The following is a 21,802-nucleotide window of genomic DNA, read 5'->3' as shown; positions in this document are numbered from 1 at the left end:
CATGTTTTACACTTTTCAGCCTTTATTTTATTATTCTTATGACATTAAGAGAACTGGTCAGTCATAATGTAGCTTAACTACTGTTACAATGACAGACAAACTGGCAGCGAACAATTCCCTACAGTGAACACACAGATTAAAAGACTGAAAATAAGTGTTCTTGAGAATTCACGGTACCTGAGCAAATATATTGATGATTCTGCACATGTTACCCAACAACCTTTGGTATCAACACATGTGCAAAGTGGGGAGAGAGATGTCTGATAAGAGCTGATTTGTGTGTTGCCTCATACCGTACACCATGAGTGCCACTAGGATATCTGTGGCCACAGAAATACCTGCACACAGAACACAATGTCTAACACACTTAGCACATTGCACTACTAAGGGGCAATTTCAAGGAAGATGGGCTACCTTGCAATGGATGACAAAAAAGATTTTGCCTTATGAGGATAACTAGATAAAACAAAACGCAATGATGGATGATGCTAAAACAAAGAATAAAGTAATGCAAACAACAGATCATGAATTGTTGCAATGTATTAATGTAGCAGGGAAAGAAATACCTGGATGCTGGGAAAGACCCAATTACTAATATACAGTAAGGTGTTTACCTCAGAAGGATGGGCCAAAGGGATGATAGTTTGTAAAGCACAAGCCCTCCTAGCAGTACCAGTAGAAGTTGTGCAGAATGCAAGCGATATATGCCTCAAAGAATGGACTGAATATTCCAAAGTTCTAGCATGGGTAGAGGATGTAGCAGGACCCCTATCCATAATACTTTATCCATAATACTTTATGTTTCAGAAATATTGGCACAATAGAAGTAGAGGACAATAATGGGTGCAAAAGGATTTTTGATGTGCCTGGTATGAAAATAGGCACAGCTGTACTAATGGACCACTACTGGCCCTGTGGTCCAAAGGCCTACATGCAGCTCCCCCCAACTTGGGGAGGCCTGTGCTCCTTCGTAATAATAAGTGCATTGGCTTTAGTAGTACCCAAAAGTCGGGTGCAGATTGGTGATTTCACAAAGATGAACGCACCTTAAGTGCACAAAAAGGCTTAACTATGATTTGACATACATGACAAAGGCGTATCATGAAATACCAGATGAGCATAAATTCTTAAATTGAACAGACATGTTCGCTACTTGCTTCTTTACTCCTGAGTTGCAAGGCAGCATTTATGCTAAATGGTTGCAAGTAACTAGATTGGAGCTGTTTCAGGCAATAAACTAAACTGTAAAGGGTTGTAATGCATTAAGGGAAGAGCTGAGTGCAATGTTATGTTATGTTATGTTATGTTATGTTATGTTATGTTATGTTGTGTTAATGTATGTATTTACCGACCACGCGCTGGGGCGTCCAGGTGCTGAAACACAGAGATCAAGTTAGAAGAGGGTAAGCCCAAGTCTCAGAAAGTCTACATAAACAGTCTGGTTTTTAAAGATTTCCTAAAAACCAGATGAGTTTCCTCCTTTCAGAGGGCTTCTGGCAGCTTGTTCCAATCCCGTGCCGCCAGAACAGGAAAAGAGTGGCCATTCCCCTCTTTTTACATGATGCACTTTAAGGAGGCAAGCCGTAGCAGATCGGAGATCCCTAGTTAGATGGTGAATAATTAGCCTTTCTTTGAGACACTGTGGAGCAATTCCAAAAATGCATTTATGACCTAGTGTCAGCAACTTAAATAGAATCCTGGCTAATACCGGCAACCAATGCAGCTCCTTCGGGGCTGTAGATGGTGGTTCATTTGGTGTCATATGATGGACAATGTGTACGGCTGCATTTTGGACTTTCTTAAGTTTATGGAAGTCCTCTTTACTAGCACCACCCAGAAGAGAATTACAGTAGTCCAAGAAAGGGCGTATGACAGCCCTGACTTATTTTGCCTGATTGTCTTTAGAGATCATGGAGGCGACCAATCTTAAGACTCTTAGATAATAGTTTGTGTTTTTTAGGATGGCATCCACATGGGAAACTGCGTTCAGGGTGGCCTCCATGTAGGTGCCATGGGTCTTCACTTTGGTGGCCACTGATGTCCGGCTGCCCTCACCCAGGAAGCTGGCAAATGTCGGGTCAAGACTTTCCATGGCTTGTTTAGACCCATAAATTGTTAGCTCAGTCTTCCAGGCATTCAAACATAGCCAGTTAGCAGACATCTGTTTTTTATAATCTGGTAAACATTGTTTAGCTTCTCCTGGTCCTCTGCATAGTTCCCACTGATCTCCACGGACACCTGAAAGTCATCTGCATAATTGGTGAAAAGTGTCCTAGTTTTTCTAACGTCATGCACATAGGTACAATATATATATTAAAAAGTAAAGGTGAAAAGCATGCTTCCTGGGGGACTCCACAAATCGTGATTTCTGCCTCAGATGAGGTGTCTCCCCAGTGAACCCTAAATTTACGGTCTTCCAGAAATGACTTCATCCATTTGACTGCCTCCTCTGCGAAGCCCCCCGTAGTAGCCAGTCTCACCAATAGGATCTTGTGACCGAGGGCTACCGATAAATCCAGTAACACCAGCAGCCCCAATCTACTTCTTTTTAACATGGTCATCATCAGAGAGTGTTTGTTTGTTTGTTTGTTTGTTTAGTATTTATTATGCGCACCGGACCCTGGAGTATAAGGGCGCAAAAAGGTAAGAAGATGTACAGCTTAGAGCACAGTTACAGGTTACAGGTTGCAAGTTCATCAGTGAACAGTGTAAATTGATTAAGGCGCTTTCTGTGCCGTGAAAGCATCAGAAACCCAACTGCTTTTTATACAGAGTACCAACTGCTCTCATGTGGGATTGGAGCTGTGTAGTAGCCACTTTATTGACCAGTTTTTTAAAAAACAGCACATTTGTGATGGGTCAGAAATTGGCTGCATTATTTGGGACCAAGACCACTTTCTTCAGGAGAGGGGTCACTGCCACATCTCTGATCGATTGTGGAATAGTGCAGTGTTTGAATGAAGATTTAAGAAATCTGCACTAATAGGAGGCAAAAATATACTGGTGTTCCAGGATTATTTTAGATGGAAGAAGGTCCCTGGGGCAGCTTGTCAGTTGCATGGCTTTAAGGGTCTTTTTAATTTCTATGGTGGATAAGGAAGAGACGCTGAAGTCAATAAGGGCTGTCCTCTGGTTTTGATCCCCAAGATTAGGCATCAGGCTGTCCGCCTCCCTACTGAAATGCCCATTACCAGGATTGACCATAGCTGTAGTTGGTTTCCAAACATCCAACTCTTCCCTGATCTTATTTTTAGCCCTCCGGAGTTTGTCAGATAAGGCCCTTTGGACTCTTATACAATCGCCCTTTGTAGGATTAATGGTCTGATTGAGAACTCTAGATTTTTCCCATAATCTGAAAAGTTTGAAGAATTCCTTGGTTTGATTCCCAGCCTTATTTATATGGTCATTATAATGGCTGTGTTTAGCTTTCTTAATCTTATCTGTGTACTCTTTCTCTTGGTATTTCCTTGCTGCCTTATTTAATGTGTTTAAGGCTCATGACCCTCCAGAATAGGTATGTCCTTGATCTGATAACAGCCATGTGGGGGGCATGTGTGCAAACAATAGGCCTTCTTGCTGCACCTACACACCCACCCAGGATGAGGAAAATGGGACTCTCACAGAGGTAATAACCGCTTTGACAGAACTCCACACAGAAATGGTGGAGGAAGTGGAAGACATTGCAGATGATGACAGGTTCAATTACGTATTCTCATGGATACCCTCCTAGTTGGTTAATGCATTTAAAGTACTAGTGGCCATACCCAACCAGTACTATTAGCTTTCTATGTTCTAACAACAGCAATAAGCCAATGTAAAAAGATGGCCAAAAAAGCAGTAGGAATGAAAATAATAAATAATAAATGTGGACACTCACATGCATGAGTATACACAAACGGATGACTTCCCCTGTATCCAAGCCCTGTTGCTAAAATATATATAAATAACCTCAGAACCCTCACAATTAAACCAAGCAATGGGTATATTGTGATTCCAATGGGGAGTGCTGCAATATGACCTGGATTTCAGATGAGCATGTGAGACGTGGAGGTAGCTTGAGGGGGAAGTCTAAAATGTTGTTACCCAAGGAGCCCTAAGCAGGGGAAAGCAGAAGGAAAAGTGTGGTTGAGGACTCGACCGTAGGGGGAAATTTTGAGAGGCAGATGAATGCATCATCTATAGCTTCTGCTCCTCCCCCCGGCCCAATACAGCATAGGTGAGAAGCGTTACTCACTGAGGCAACCGTAACACCCTTATCCCAGGCAGGCACAGCAGGACATAGAGACAATTTAGCCTGAAGAAGGCAAAACCAGTCAAACTACTGTTGTAACAATATATCGAGTGTGTGGTTAACTCAGTTTAGCTGCACTTAGTGCAGTCTGTCCAATTTGGTGTGAGATGCTGCAATTAGATAGTGCTTTTTAACATATTCCCATACCTTGAACTTAGTTAAACAACAGTGTTGGCACTCCCAGTTGGCCCATATCCTGGTATATCACATGGGTCATGAAACCCAAAAAATGTATACTTAATGAATAGTTACTTCACAATTGGCTTCTATATTAATTGTATTCCTCACGCAAAGTGCCAATTTGAACTTGCCCATTATGCCATTCAAAGTGCCAATTTGCATTTGCCCATTATGCCGACATGTGTTTCGACCAAAACTTGGTATTGCTCTAGGCAGGGCTCAATATGATGCAATTAGTGTCATTCTTTCGTTAACTGTCCATCACAAGTTGTGCATTAACAGAAACACAACTAGTAAATACATGATTACAACTAGTAAATACATGATTAAACAAATCAAATTAACACAATATATACTCAAAATTGGATAGAGGAGTAGAGAGGGTTGGTACGGGAGGAATTATTATGGACTAGGTAAATAGAAGAAAAATAATACAAATTAGAAAAAGAAAAGGCAAAAATAGAATTGTCAAGTTTGATTTCATAGAAACTGTTAAATCAGTTTGTTAAAGCATTAATCATCTTATTATCTCATCCGTTGTGTTTTACAAACCAAATTACATTACAGTGCATCACATTCTTATAAATCACTAGATCATAAGATCATAAGTGACACAACAAGGGAAGGCACTACTGATATACAAGAATTTGATGGACTGTAATTTGGTTGGGGCTATCTACATTAGATGTTGAAACTTTATTACGGCTATGCATTCATTTATTGGATAACTTGCAGTGGTGATTACACTATTCTCTATAGAATCATCAATGGCCAATAAGGAAATACTCTTGCAGTTGGTGAATCTTTATTTTTGTCTTGTCATAAAAGTGAACACATTTCCAAGCCTCACGGGCCTCATTACAAGCATGCCGGTCCGGAAAACAATGGTACTGGTAAGCTTACTGGCACTGTTCTTTCCGGACCGGCATACTACAGGTCTGGCTGCCGGAGTCGCCGTCCCTGGCAGGTGTCACCCTGCTGGGCACAGCAGCCATGGTAGGCACACCATCACGGAAGCACCAGCACTGTTAATAACCGTGCTGGTGCTTCCGTGTTCCCCATTGTAAAGACTGGAGGGCGGTGTCTGTACTTCTGCTCTCTATATGGTAGAGGAGAGGCACAGAGGACTCCAGCCAAGATTCTCTATTGTGGTAATGGACGGGCAAACAAGGCCTAGCTTCTCAGGATGTGATGCAACTGGTTCTTAAGTACAGTGTAGTCCCCAAGCACCCACAAAGGAATGTCCACACACTGTATTAGTTAAAACACAGTCTTTATATAATTAATGTTTAAGGTTATGTACAACATCACAATAACTCACTTTGTACTCGGTTATCTATAATGGCAAATATACAGTTCTACGTGGTACCACTATTACTATAAGATCTCATTAAAGTGCATAAACTGTATGGTTAAATAACACACAAATCAGTTTGTAAAGGAAACCAACAATAGATATAAGAGGAAAGCAGTTGGTTGGAACAATAGGCAGAATACTGGCCCTGTTTACCTAGACACCGTTCTGTGTGGAGGTCCCCCCACCTGGGCAACCTGTAAAATAAAGATTTCACAAGCCCAGTCCATATATTGTTCACAAGAATCTTTCCAATAGTTCAGCAACCCCAAAGTACCTGGTGTTGTAGAGTTCCTCGTCGGAAAATCAACAGCCCTTCTTGAGTGCACTCCCTTTAAGGCAGGAGCCACAGGTCGTCGAACGTCGGTCGATGAACAGGGTGAACTAAGGGGATGAAGTGGCATCTTCGTTCCTAGCAGTGCACGCAAGGATGAGGCATGCAGGGCACTTCGATGTTGATAGTTCAGGACCACAAAGAGTTTGAAGAACTGTGGCCCAGCAAGGGCGTCGGGTCATCGGTGTCTCTGTGGTGTTTGAGTGGTGGGAAACCCACCGGCGGATGCTCCTCGGTGCGTCAACGGCCTGGCCTTCTCTAGACGGGATAAGGCGGATGGCGGTGCGGACGAGCACGTCTGTGAATCGAAAGTTCTTAGGCCACGGGAGCATGGCGGCTCCGGTCGGCAACGGCGGTCATCGACAGTGGCTAACAACAGTCCAGGTGCTTCTCCTTGGGATTCTGCGGCAGTCCCCGTCTCCGGTCCGCAGCCTGTCGTAGGTCTGTCTACCAGGCAGCTTTGGCAAAGATCAGCTGGTGCATGATGGTCCCTCGTAGCTCGGAAAGAGGGTGCCTTACCAGGTCCTCTCTGGGTCAGTCCTTGGTGACACAGCAGCTTTCATATTGATGAAGAAGGGCAACAGCAATTCTTCTCTTCCTGCAGGGCTTCAAGGTTAAGCTTCAGTTTTAACTCCAGTTTCTCTTCAGCTTCTGAACACGAATTCTAGCAGTGAGAGGCCCACAGATATACTAGTTGATCTCCCATTCATTCTGCTGGGTCACACTCAGGCAACCAATTGGTCAAAAGGGCATTCATGCAGGCAGGCATCGAATCAGGCACATATTGCATTCAGGCCATTCACTTCTCTCCAGACACTCACAACAATTTATGTATATTGGGACAAGTAACCAGCCATTCAACACTCCACACTGCATTCATAACAGTTTCGGGCAGGGCTGTCTCAGTGATTGTGTCAAACACCAGATACTAGACATCCACAACACAGAATGCGTATTCATCACACACTCCATTCACCCAGGTCCCACCCACAGGGTGTACCCACAACATACACTCACTGGGAAGGCTTCAGCCAGTCTGGCCTGGACTTCACAACAACACCATATATGGAACTTCCACCCAACAGCCAGTCAGGGGGAAGGGACAGAGTGAGGGCTTCCAGGACTTTGGGAAAACAAGGTAACAGCTGATTCCAATAGCAGGGCCTGGGTTTCCCAAAATGGAGGATACTCAGAGAACCTGTCAAATTCAGCATGGAGTTGCCACCAGCCAATACCCTGCTCTCTGGGCCACACACAGGTGCCCAAAATCATACACTAGGGGCACAGGATTGTACCCCCACCCATGGGTGTCATAAGAGTATCCCATGGGTTTGTACACCAAACCAAAAGAGAGAGCTGCACCACCAGGAGTCCCACATGAACTCCTGCATGGAAATCACAACAGAACACACGATAAAAGGCAATAAAGCACAAGGATACGGAGGCCCTGTCCCTCCGATGTATTTCCAGCATCACACCCATTTGCATAGGGAATGTGGAATTACTATTTGCCAGCACTTGACTTTCCAGATTGCCAGGGTTTTAATACCCCAATGTTACCGGCAAGTCAGGCACCATTAAATATTTACGGGTCAAGCAGCAACACAAAGGTAATACCGGCACGGTTACTGCTGGACCCGTAATGAGGCCCATGTGGAAAAAAACAGATACAATATTTTAGGTTGAGCGTTTGAGGAGATTTTAATTCCAACCTATCAAAATATAAAGGAAAGAAATGTATCATTTAGATGTTTGATGCATTAACTATTTTGTTTTCTCAGGTGCAACTAACCTCAAAAACAGGAACAGTCTTAATGCAGGGGTGTCATGACCCGGCGAAATTGCCCCTTCTGGACCGCATGGTCATTGTCACGAAGGGCTTGTACTCCTTGTTCCTCCCAACATGGCCGTACCAAGCTCCGTGCTACGCACTAGCTTTCACGTTGTGGCATGTACTATAAATTGGTCACGCCCCTGCGGGGCCGCGTGTCTCAACGCTATCTTCGGTAGTGACCCGACGTGTGTTTACTCTCTACATTGGTTTCCTTTGATCCTCTTACTTCCTTCCTTGCCTTTTATCCTGTTCCTGGATTCCCCCCCTTCTTACTCGTTCATCGCTATCCTGGATACCCTGGAACCACGAACTTCCCGGAACTCTGAACGCGTCCTGCATCCGAACAAGGGAGATCCCGATCACAGGTGAGCGGGGGGAGATTTACGACAGTTTGAGACGCCAAACGATCAATACGGATTCTACCATGGAGAATGCTATTCAGGACCTGATGCGCGGAATGCAAGAACTTTCCACAGAGATGCAGAATTTAAAAGCTGAGAATGCGGCGCTAAGACAGCTTGTCTTGTCACGTGACTCTGTGAACAAGTACAGCGTATTATTGGGAGGAGTGGTTGATAAATACGACGGTTCAACAAAGACCTTACGTGGATTCCTGGATTCTTGTTTGGTACATTTTACCTTCAAGCCCTACTATTTCTCAACTCCTAGGGCTAAGGTGGGCTTCATAATATCGCATCTTTCCAGTAATGCCCTTACATGGGCCACTCCTTTACTCAATTCAGGGGATGCTCCCCTGGATGATTATGAAGGGTTCATCGCGAAACTCAAGACCATGTTCGAACGACCAGAGCTGGTCCACGGTGCTCAAGAGAAGATACTTGACTTCCAACAAGGATCCCAAGACATGTTGACCTATGTTACCAGATTCAAACAGCTAGCCAAAGAGGCGGACTGGCCCCTGGAAGCCAGTTTTACCTTGTTTCGCAGAGGTCTAAATGAAGAGATTAAGGACGAGTTAGCCAGGGTGGCACGTCCTAGTTCATTCCAGGCCCTCCTGGACTTGTCAAATAGACTTCAAAATTCAAGAAAGAAAGGCCGAAAAGAAAAAGAATAAAGTCCCAATTCAAAGAAACTCCCCAGAGAATACTACAAGGACAGAATCTGCCAAGAATCCGAGCACTGATTCTGAACCCATGCAACTTGGAGCCTTTCGTGGACCAATTTCCCCGCAGGAAAGGTTAAGAAGAATACACACAGGCTTATGCATGTATTGTGTCTCAGATAAACATCTAGTTAAAGAGTGTCCCCTGGCTCCTCCCCGACGCTCGGGAAACGCCAGCTCCCGATCCTAAATGGAGCAAGGTTTCGGGAGAGCGATGTTTGCTCGACATCAATTCCATCCTTGAACTCTCCTGGACAAAACAAATTGGTTATATTACAGGCCTTTTTATCGCCATCCAAGGACAAGGTCTACCCCATACTGGCCTTGGTGGATTGCGGAGCAATGGGAGTCTTCATTGATCAAGATTGGGTCAGAAGTCATAACATTACATATGAAGCAAGAAGTTTTTCACAGCCAGTGGAAGCAATTGACGGAAGACCTCTTTCCTCAGGACCCATAAGTCTGCAAACAAGGGAGATCCATCTTTCCATAAATCATCATCAAGAAAGAATGGTGTTTGACATTATAAAATCAGCCCATTACCCCTTGGCTCTGGGCATGCAAAGGCACAATCCATATATTAACTGGACGGCCGGATCCTTATTCCGGGGCTCAGAGTTCTGTATGAACCATTGTTTAAACCTGGATACCTCAGTCACAGCTCCTATAAGTCTACCAACGTGTCCAGAGACACCACTCATGGTTTCAATATTGTACAAGTTCCAGAGATCTATCAAGGGTATGCTGATGTATTCTCTACTGCCATTGTTCAAGCCTTACCTCCACATAGACCCGAAGACTGTGCCATAGATACTGAACCCTCAGCAGTGATTCCCTTTGGCAGGATGTTTATCCTTTCAGAACCCGAAAAGAGAGCCCTCCGGGAATACCTAGACACTAATCTTGAGAATGGCACCATAAGACCTTCAAAATTACCAGCTGGTGCTTCATTGTTCTTCGTTCTGTAAGAGGATTCAATTCAACACTACAGCTAAGTCAATGCCTAGTCTGGGATACTGAATGGAAACCCTTATTGATATATCTTTATGTCCAGTTCATGAGTTCTGGATGACTACCCCTATATAACACCCCTCTCTTGGAATCCCCGTGACCCCACTGAGCCAAGAAGTAGTTCTGTTTTGCATGTTAAAAGGTTTATTTGAGAATTTAAACAATATATATATATCACACTTTATAATAAATTAATAATTGAATATCACACTTAATCTGAGCAGTAATCAATAATGGATAGTCTGGCACTAGCACACTTCTTTATAATAAATGATGAGTGGTTATAGGATGGATAAGATAGCAACAATACTTTTATGGTTTCAAATGGATGCAAGGTGGAATGAAAATGCAGTACAGAAAATAACTTGATAGGGTTTCAGCAAAAGACAATGTAATCACTTTCTTGGACAATTCACCCCCCCTTTTATGCAGTGTAAGGAGATGAAGATGAGAGCACACAGTTCTTAGGAATGCAATCAAATAGAATTCAGTTCAATTCCCCCCCAGCAGCTTATACAACAAATAGGAGTTTTGAAACACAGGCAAAATGCTTTGAATATGGTGACAATGCAGTGAGAAATATGCTGAAAACGCTTTCAATTCCCTTCAGGTGGTTCAGGGTGAGTGGTATCTAGTTAATATGAGTTCAGGCTCACTCTAGCAATGATTCAGGGATGGTTCTTAAGAGGCAAACGAAATTTAGCAGTTCAGGCAAAAGCAGCTATCTTTTTACAAGTAAAGAAATCGGGCCAAATCGCAAATCGCGGCAAAATTCGCGAATGCGTGAATCGTGATTGCGGAGAAAGTATAAGGAGTAGGAAGTCGTTTCTAGGCTTGTTGGAAAGGTAAGAATCTAATCCTTCCGAGGAAAGTTAAACCAAGTTCCTAGCCCAAACGGTTACGGAGTTATGAACGATTTTGTGAAGGTTGTTTTTTGGACTTGAAATTTTAAAAGTTCAAAGTGACAGGTTACAGCTTGCAGCTAGAAAATGACAGGTGACAGCTTTGCAAATGACATGTGACAGTTAGGAGGCAGTTCTGGTTAGATTAAAATAGATTGAATTATATTATTTTAACTAAGAGATTGGTTCTGCACAGTTCTGCTAGGTACTCACAATATATTTTGAAATAGGCCTCCCCACGGATCTGGTCAGGTTTTGGACTGGACTCCGGTTCTGGTCTCGGCACTTCACAGTGATCTGGGTCAGCTCTCTGGTTCTGCTAACAGCGGTCTGGGTCACTCTGGATCTCTGGCCTCTGGTTCTGGATACTGCTCTGCTTTCTCTGGGTAGAGCACTGCTTCTGGATCTTTCTGCACAGCTTTCTCTGGCCCCAGCGCTGATCTGCACGGCTCCTGGATGCTGCTACCGCTGTTAGGTTTGCTGGATGCTGAGGCCTACTGAGAAGAGTTCTCAGTTTGTGGGTTTAGGCCCTTGCTTTGAGTTCTGAATCAAGTTCTTTGGAGTTTTAAAGTCTAAGTGTTGAATCTGGTATCTTCTGGATGTTGTATGGTCCGGCAGAGCGCGTTGCAGCAACTGGATTTGAATGTCCTCTCTAGCTTCCAGTGGCTCTTTTTATGTCTTCTGAAAGTGGGCGTGTGTGCAGCATCACTAGCCAGCCCCTCTTTCAACTGCCCATTGGTCAAGCTTTCCGCACTGCTTTGATTGGGGGAAGGAAATGTGTGTCATGGTGATGCTGTAGGTTTTATGGGTCAGAGGATCCTCCCCTGGTCAGTTTGCCCACAAATCTATATTTAACCTAAAGACATATTTCATATATACACAGTGGTTTGAAATTACATGCACCCATCACGTATCACATAAGGTATACTCTGTTCAAACTCTGATGTTTCTAAGAGCTTGCATTCAGAAACGGCAACATTTTGCATTTTTTAACTGGTTTTGCAATATTGGTTTTTCATTAAAAATTATACACATACACACGGCCTGTCCATACATACTCCAGTAAATTCCCATGTCTCTAGCTTAAACACAGAGTCTGTAGTATACATAAATAGCAGGGTTTTGCGCCAGAACATCACACAAATTCCCAACGCGTCTTAAAACGTGCACAGAAAAATCACAAGAATTATGGTATCATTTAAATAATTTTGACAAGTCCGCACCATGAGTTATACATCTTTCTTAAAATCATATTCTGGCCAACAGGGGTGTGTCTTCCCAGGTCACATGGTGGAGAAACCAGTTTATCCAGTTTCTGCCAAGCTCAGAGACCCTGCCCCTCCCAGCTTCTGCCAAGAGGAAGCTATTTTACGATTCCCCCAATAAACCATCTGCCTGGGCCCTGGAAGGCCCATTGTTCAAGAGGAAGCCATTTATGGCCTCCCCCCAATGAACCCTCTGCCTGGGTCCTTTGTTTAGTCTCTAGCAGTCCCTTGGTAATTCAATCAGAGAGGGGTAACCTCCCCTCAGAATGCAGCCAGGCCTGAGAACTGCTGTGGATCCAGTTTCACTCCAATTGGGGGGAAGTTGTCAGGCAGAATCCAGTTCCTTAAGCCAGGCCCCAGCTAATGTCACTTTTAGTTACCCAGTTTTCTGCGTTCAAATAAAACTAACCATTTTTACATATGCAGATAGAATGCTGATTCTAAGTTCAAAACTATGACATTTTAACAGTGACAAACTATGTAGCAGTCACAAGTCTGTCCCTCAGTTTATTTACACATTTCGATTTTTGGTAATTTTAAATCCAGTTTCAGTTTAAGGTGCTGCAGACCTGCAGAGCTCAGCGAGTCTTGTTATAAACCTTCAAGTCACTTCAGAATATAACTTTACATTGTATCCACCTCTCAGTAAGTCTTTCTTTGGCCTGCTTTGGGTTCATTTATTCAGTTTTACACAAAAGTCTGGTGGTTTTAAAACGCCGGCTTTCTGATAGTGGTGAGTACTGGTAATGCAACCATTTTTGGGATTTAAGAAAATGAATTCCCCACAGTTCTAGGTTGCTTTTGGCAATCAGCATTGCCATTATCAATGGTTTCAGGCTACTGTGTGGGTAGTCCAATGGTGGTTTTAGGCAGTGCCCTTCTGTGCCCATAACATCGGCAAAAATGGGTGGCAGCCTATTCTTCATGCATTTCCCTGGGCATTTTCTGGGAAGCTCTGGCCATCATGATGTTTTCAATGGCAGTAATGCACAAGTTTTTTTTTTTTTTTTTTTTTGGTAGGGCTCGGATGCATGGGTAAAAACATCCCACAAGCCCCCTCTTGCGATGGCCATTCTGTTTCACTGATGGAACTCGCAAGATCTGGGATGTTCTCCTCATCTTCTTCCAATAGATGGCACAGTTCAGCATCTTTTTCTCCATCCGGTCGGATCGATCGGTTCTCCTCGCCGGTCCTGATGGGAAGATTGGGCGGTACCCCAGCCCCTCGGGTCTCTGCTCCCGATCTCCGGATCGCCCTCCTTGGCCAGTCTCCAGGTTTTCTTCCTCCTAGGATGACAAAGGAAGAGCGGCAATACCTATTCATGGACATTTCTCCCCCACCATTGATATAGTGGGGTGGCATATATATTTTAGAACTCAACAGATATGAACATGCACATTTTTTTAAATTAAGAGACAGGAACACATAAACTTAAGAAACACAGAATTTGAGAGGCTATATGTAGGATCTTTTAAGTTAGGAATTGAATTACTCTGGAGCGGTACCCTCTGGTATTGCAGAGGACTCCTCCAGTTGCTGCAGAGTGTGCCTGGGATGGCAACACTTTAGCTGATTTATATGTACCCACTTGTCTTCCCCCTCTGCCAAACCACCTTTGGGGATGCGGATCTTGTAGGCCACAGGGGAGATCTTGTCTATAATCTCAAAGGGTCCCTTCCATGTAGGCAAAAATGTTGGCTGTTTGGCCTGGTTCCTTTGGAAATTGTATAGATAGACCCGGTCCCCCACCTGATATTCCTTCCTGGACGTTTTCAGGTCATAGTGGGTCTTCATACTCTCGGCTGATCTTTCTAGATTCCGCTGAGCATAGGCAAAAGCATGTTGAAGGTGTTTCCTTAAATTCTCCACATACTCATGAGTTGTGGAGGCATTTATCAACGTTTGCTCTTGGGTTCTGTAGAGCAAATGCTGAGGAAGCACCATCTTTCGTCCAGTCATCAACTCAAATGACATTTTGGTTGCAGGGGTAGATCTGATGGCCATTAGGACCAGAGGTAATCGGATATCCCAACTTGGCCCAGAATCTGCCACAAACTTCTTTAATATGCTCACAATGGTTCGGTTATATCGCTCTACTGCCCCAGAAGAAGCTGGTCTGTAAGCAATATGTAGCTTTCTTTTGACCCCCAGTATCTCCCACATCTTTGTCATTACTTCACTGGTGAAGTGGCTTCCTCTGTCTGACTCAATCCTTTGAGGTAGACCAAAACGGGAAAAGATGTGGTTAATCATCAAGGCAGCTGCCGTTTCTGCCTTGCAGTTTGGGGCTGGGAGACATTCCACCCAACAAGCATGTCACAGTCAACATGTACTTATTCCCCCTAGCGGAGCGAATCATGGGGCCTACAAAGTCGATTGTAAATCTGACCATGGGAGTGTCATTCCCCTCTTTTGGAGAGGCGCCCGGTGTGTGAGGGATGTTGGCTGAAATAGTGCACACACAAGACAACCCTTCAAATATTGGTTGAGGTCCTGCCCATGTGTGGCCAGTAGGCAACCTCTCTTAAGATTTCCAGTGTTGTGTGAAACCCCCTATGACCGGCGGTGGCCACATCATGCGCGTGACTTAACATCAGGCTTCGGAATGAGGTAGGAACCACCCACTGATCGTGGCCAGCTTTGGATTTCCTTACCAGCAAGCCGTCTTGGATTCGGAACATTTTTTGACATTTCATCAACACTCTTAGGTCCTCTTTCCCAATGTAATCGGTATCCGTCAGGGGAAAGTTCTCAGGGTCCTCAAGGTGTTGGTAAAACTTACCAATAATTGGATCCCCCTTCTGAGCTGTAATCAAATAAGCATCAGGGGTCTCCTTACTCCATTGGGCAGTTGAAAGATCATTGTGAGCATTTGTCTGGGACCTAGTGATAGCAATGGCCTGGATTTCCCCCAACAGGGACTCTATTTCTATTAGATCCCCTTGGATGGCACCGGTTTTGGCCAGCTGATCCGCTAAGTCATTTACAGTTGTGTCTGGTCCCTCTACTTTGGAATGACCCTTGATCTTTTTCCAATAGATGGTCATCTCATTCGAGGTGACCAGATCATCAATGTTTTGGATTAACTTCCCATGTTTCAGGGGTTTGTTATTAGCACATAACATGCCTCTGGTTTTCCAATTAACCAGGTGCTCCACGAACCCGTTCCGTACATAATCCGAATCGGTGATTATGACCAGTTCGTGGAGTTGATGTTGGACAGCAGTGAGGATGGCCTGATGCACAGCCATCAATTCTGCCACCTGACTACTTCGGGGACCAATTTTGCATCCGGCGGAGGGTTCTGGGAACTCCTTCACCCATGCATTCCCTACGCCAGACACCAGTTCTTTCTCCCCATTGTTGTCAACATGGTAAGAGCATCCATCCACATAGACAGTGGGCATTCCCTCACCCTTGTCCTCTTCAAAGACTTTGTGTGGGGAATTAAGGTATGCCTCCATGTTGTCCTTGATTTTTAGACTTTCGTCCTCGAGACAGTTTTCTCTGGCACAATCATGCAAGTCAGCCAGACCTTGCGCGAGGGGACTCTTCTTGTTTTGGCCATATCTGACCTCCACAGGAAAGCCTTGCATTGACAGAATCCAGGAAGTAATTCGGGAATTACTTACATTTCCGGCCCGGATTCTGTCACTTTGGAGATATTGAAGAGGCTGGTGTGGAGTCTCCACGATGATGTGTTCCCCCTGGATAAACGGGCGGTAATTCTTCAATGCCCACACTGTTGCCAGGAGTGCCTTCTCACAATCGTTGAATTTTTCCTCCACAGAGGATAAAGTTTTGCTCGCATAGGAGATTACTTTATTGACCTTGTCATGCTTTTGGTATAACACTGCCATCAAGCACGTATTAGAGAACCCCGTCTCCAGGAAGAACTCCTTGTTTCTGACAGGGTAAGCTAGGCAAGGCGCTTGTGAGAGGCTTCTTTTCAGTTGACTTACTGCCTCAGCTTGTTCTGGACCCCATTCCCACTTGACCCCCCCTTCAGGAGATAATTCAGGGGTCTGGTGATCTCTGCGTAGCCCTCAATGAACTTTCTGCTGTAATTAGTCAGTCCAAGGAGGCTCCTTAGTTCCCGCAGAGTTGTGGGGTCTTTCAGTTTCTGAAGTGCTTCCACTTTCTTTTCCTGGGGACAGAGACCCTGAGGAGTAATCTCATGCCCCAAGAAATTAACACGGGTTCTACACCACTGTGCTTTCTGAAAGGAAAGTTTTGCTCCGGCGGCCCTCAACTGGGTCAGAACATAACAGATCTCCGCTATGTGTTCCTCCACAGATGAACTTTTGATGAGGACATCATCTACATAAGCCAGGTTACCCCTCGCACCCAGGTCGGGCATGGCCTTATGTAGGAAAATGTTGAATTCATTGCCGGAGTTGAGGTATCGAAGGAAGTCCGGGTCCATGTGTACTGTTGGCCCCCAAAGGTAAAAGCCAGCTTGTATTGGTCCTCCCTACTGACAGGCACGGTCCAGTATCCATTGGTCAGGTCTATTGCAGTGAATACCTGTGACCCCTGGATCTGGGCCAGCCCTTGGTCAATGTAGGGCAGAGGCCATCGGGAAGTATGGACCCGTTTGTTGAGCTCCCTAAGGTCGGCGCAGAGTCTCCACTGGCCGTTCGGCTTCAATATTCCCAGCACCGGATTATTGAAGGTGCTGTGTATTGGACGAATTATCCCCCGGGACTCAAGGTTCTTAATTATTTCAGTAAAGGACTCCATGGATGCGAGAGGCAAAAGATATTGCTTCACAAACACTGGAGTCATTCCAGGGTCAGTGGGAATTGTTGTTGTGTGGATGTCGGTGCGACCACAGTCATATGAGTCTACCTCAAAGAGATCTTGGAAATCCAGGAAAACTTGTTTCAACTTTTGCTTTTGTTCCAGAGTCATACAGGCATCAGCTAGGTTGACTCTCTCTTCCACCATCTGCCTGAAGCCTGGAAAGACTTCTGGTTTGGCTATCTCAGCGGCCTCCTCCAGCTGGGTGGAGAAGTCCCTGGTCAGAGCGCTGATTTGGACTGGAGGCCCCAGGTGGGAAAGGCAGCCTTCATGAACCTGGAAAATCACCTCATCCCTTCTGAAGTCACAAGTCACATCCTCCTTACCATAAGGGCAGGAAGTGTACACCAGGAAGTTCCCCCCATGCCGGGTAAACATCCTGTCTGGTGTTGTATTGTCCTCACTGTCACTGTCAAAACAGTCCTTGGGGATTGGTCCTAACAGTTCATTTCCTAGATCAATGGAAAAATGTCAGTCATCAACCGCCATTCCAATAATGGTGCCTGCAGCTAGAGTAATACTCTTTAAGTCGTTGTTATCCACCTCTATTGGAATGGTGTCATGTTCTATGTTGACTAATGGAGTTGGGTTTACCCCCAACCCTTGCTGTTGGAGAGAAGTATGTAAGCATCAGGGTTTTGCAATTTTTGTCCTCTTTTAACTTTCACTTCCAGGGAGAATTGTCGGGTCCTTTCTGGGATGGTGACTTCCTCTTTGATCTGAATTTCAACTGCATAAGGTAGCAATTGAGCTGACCTAAATGCTTTTTCTGGATCATCAAAGCCCATGGGATTATCTGCTAATCGGGACCAAGCTTTGAAGTTTATTAGGTCCAAACTAATGGCAAAGTGATTGAGAATGTCACTGCCTAAGTAAAAGGCGGCAGTAACGTCTCGCACGACCCAACAATTATGGACTATGCTCTTGTTGCCAATGGAGATTTTGAGCATACACCTGCTTGGCAGGAGATGTTTGGAATTAGGTGCTTCCAGGTCCATTTCCCATTTATCTATCAGTTTGAATGTGGGAATTGCTGGATCTTTTGGCAGTTGGCGGAACTTGGCTTCGCTGATGAAGCTCTTACCGTTGTTCACACACACTCGAGCGAGAACAGAGACCTTCCCATCATTTAACTGAACAGGGATGAACAACTGCACTCCAATTTGCTGAATATCAGCCAGGCTCTGAGCTGATTTCACATCTTTCTGGACTATAGGAGTGGGAGTTTCTAATTGTGGATTAGTAAAGAATTTCAGGGTGTTTCCCTCCAGTGCGGAATACCACCTTAAACTGGAAGGAAGGTTGATTTTCAGAAATAGAGAGGACCCCCCATCACCAGTCTATTGTCCTACTGCTATTACTGTCACGTCTGGAATCTGGGGGTTCTGGAAGTGAAATTCTACTTGGTCAGATTTTTGTTCAACCATGTGGCAGGTGCCGTTTAAACTAACATGGTTGACACTCTGTTTTAATTTTATTGGTCGGCTAGTCTGGGTCCAGAGGACCTTGTTTACACAATCTATTAGAGGTGACAACCTTCTCAGGAGGTCATTCCCTAGTAAACAAGGGGTGCCCTCTGGAGTCACTACTATGACCGGGTGTTTCAACTTGTGTCGCCCAATTTTAATGTCCAAGTCTGCAGTCCCCTCAACGGGAATTTCCTTCCCATCAAAGTTCTGCAGTTGTCCAGGAAGAGAGGTGAGAGGAATACGGTAATTCTCCCACCTTCCTGCATTTAGTTCATCAAAGGCCCTTTTGGACAGAAGGGTAGCTTGGGATCCAGTGTCCACCAGTGTCAAAATTGTACCCTGCCCCTGTACTTGTACCGGGGCATAGTATCTTCCCTCCTTCTCCTCAAGGGGGCACAGATAATGCACATTTTTGGACAACTGGTGGGCTAACATTCTGGTTTTGGACATTGCTAGAGAAGAGATTTGGACAGAATTCTGTGGAGAGCCTTGGGAATCTGAAGGAAAAAGTTGGCAACTGGAGATCAGAGCCATTGTGGGTTCCCCTGGCTCCTGGTTCTGGGCTGCCCCCCCCCCAGTCACCAGGATGGGTTTGAACCAGGGGATTTCGGTATTGTGGGTTCTGGGATGAGATGATGGGCGGCGGTAGCTCAGTCTCCATATCTCCCCAGTCTGGATTGGAATCCCTTGGGACCGATTTTTCCTTGGGAGGAGTTCCCCCATCTCTGAAGGAGAAGGTCCTTTCCCCAGGATCCTCTAAGGATCCCTCTCCCTCAAATTGGAAGACCTGTACCTCCTCCACAAAGTGGGTCTGTTTGGGTCCTTTGTTTCTCCTACCCCTCCTCTGGTCCTTGGGAGGCAGGCTTTCAGGGGTAGGAGATTTTGTTTCCGGTTCCTGGTTTTCTAGGAGCTGTTTACAAGTTGGGAAGGAAGCTTCCTCCAAGGCTTTACACCCCCCTTTCCCTTGTACCTCCTCCCTGGGAACCGGTGTGTTATCGGGGTGCTGCCCACGTCATTGTTCTGGAGCACCAGGTCCAGAGTTTGGGGCATTCTGCGGTGGCATGCTCATCTGAGGGTTCTGTTGAGCCCTCAGTATGTGACCCAAATCCCGTGCCATATTTTGGACCTGGCGCTCTAACTGGGAAACCCGCACAGGCTGATATGGGGCTCTATTTTCTCCCCTGGGCTGATCCCGGGAAGGGTAGCTATCCCTTCTCTGGTAGTACCCCTGGTTGGGAAGATTTTGGTACCCCTCCACTCTTGGCCTCCCCTCTCCCGGATTAGGTTGTCTGGGCTCAGGGAATTGGGGAAAGAAGGATGGATGATTTTGGGGCTGGAAATTGGGCGGATACCTGGGGAAAAAGTTCTGCCCAGGATTTGGAGAATTTCTGCCCTCCTGTGGGATGTTGGGAGGGAAGTTCCCTGGGTTAGGTGCTTGGCCGGATCCCCCCCTTGGGCTGGAGGAGTCCACACATAACCCAGAATTGGTCGGTTTCCCTTGTAGCGGGGACTTACATAGTCAGGGGAGCGGGGGACCCCATTTGTTTGACTACCTCCTCGACTCCCTGTCTGTGACTGGCCCGAGGGATTTCTGGGCCTAGGATTATTAGGTGCAGGTAGGTTTTTAGGCCCCCCCATCTCCAAGTCTAAAACGGGGGCAACCTTTACCTCTGCCACCTTGGCAGCAGCAGGGGTGCTGTTGGTTTTGGGGTTTTTGGGCGCATTATTTTTATTTTCTATGGGCTTCTGCACCTCATAGATCCGGGTAGCCTGTTCAATGACCCAGTCTAAAGATCTTTTCTCGTGAAAATCTCTCATGAGCTGGGTCATGATGTATTTGGGCAAGGCATGGAAAAATGTATTGACAAATTCTCTGCTGTCTGTGCGCACCCTTTTGGTGGTCTGCGCAAAGGCACGTTTCAGTTCTTGCACGAATTCTTGTGGGGCCTGATCCTCCCCACATTGCAAATTGTAGGCTGCCTTGCGAGCCTCTTGGGGATTTCTGTGAACAGAAAAATGTTTTAATATGGCCGCCCTATAGGTGGACCACCTTGAATGATTTTGGTCCTTCTGCCCCGCAAAGAAACTGGAGTACTCTGTGGAGAATGTCCACTTTACTTATTGGATACTGCTTTGGCTGTCCTTCAAATGAAAAGTCTCCATCATTTGCTCATAGAGCTCCAAGTGTTCCCAAACAGAGTACTTGGCGTTCTTATGATAAGGCGTGATGACACTCCTGATTGCCTTAATTTGTTTCAATGGGTCCTTAAGCAAGGCCCTTTTTGCCTTATTGGCCTTTTTGGTTGGGGTAACCCTGGTCCATTCATCCTCTGACTCAGAGGCACTGCTCCCAGAGGTTCCTGTCTGATCTTCCAGGTTTTCCCGGATTTTGCGAGCCTGGGAGTGGCTGGCAGAATGTGGGGACCTGGTCTCCTGTGTCCTGTACCGCTCAGAGGAGTCTTCAGATCCCTCCTCGCTGCCAGGATTTGATGGGTACCCCCCCACTGACCTAACTGGGCAGAGGTTTTCAGGAAGCCCTTAATGGGCCTACTCTCCTGGGGTTCCCCACTAAATTGCAATGTGCTTGGGTGCCCATACCCAGATGCCCGCCCCTCCATACCTGGGTGGTACTGGCCTATGAGCCCCATGCTTCTGGCTGGATAGTAATCTGCCATCCCTGTGGCCCGGTGCTCATGTGCGCCAGGGGACATGGGGGTGGCAGAGTCCAGGGACTGAGAGAGATAAAGGCCTCTGGTACTAGGGCTCCTGAGGTTATGCTCAGGAGTTTCCCTTTCCCAGCGAACCTGGTCTCTATCCGCCCCTGCTCCCTGTTGCAATGCAAGAGCCTGCGCTTTCAGTTCCTCAGTTAAGGCCTTACTAGACTCTATCAGTCGCTCCTGCATCGCTACCTGTTGTTGGAGCCTATCATTGTGCTGACAGAGAGCCTCATTTTCTCTCTGTGCCTCCTGATTGGTCCTGGAGTACTGGGCCAGTCTCTGCTGCAGGAGGGTTGCCTCAAGAGATAAAAGAGTCCAGATCAGATTGGGCCTTCTGTAATGCCAGCAGTTGCCTACTCGCCAGATCTTGGCCTTCAGCACATTTGTCCTGCATGGCTCCCATATGAAAATATAAATATGTCGCTACCCTGGCAATCTTGTTGTGCTCATCCTTGGCCTTAGGGGCCATGTATAGTTCACTCAGGGCCACATGTAGGGGACCCTGATCTCCCCATATA

Source organism: Ambystoma mexicanum, chromosome 3q (assembly GCF_040938575.1).
Source record: "Ambystoma mexicanum isolate Mex_15411 chromosome 3q, UKY_AmexF1_1, whole genome shotgun sequence".
Classification (NCBI taxonomy): domain Eukaryota; kingdom Metazoa; phylum Chordata; class Amphibia; order Caudata; family Ambystomatidae; genus Ambystoma; species Ambystoma mexicanum.
This window is presented reverse-complemented; position numbering follows the sequence as displayed.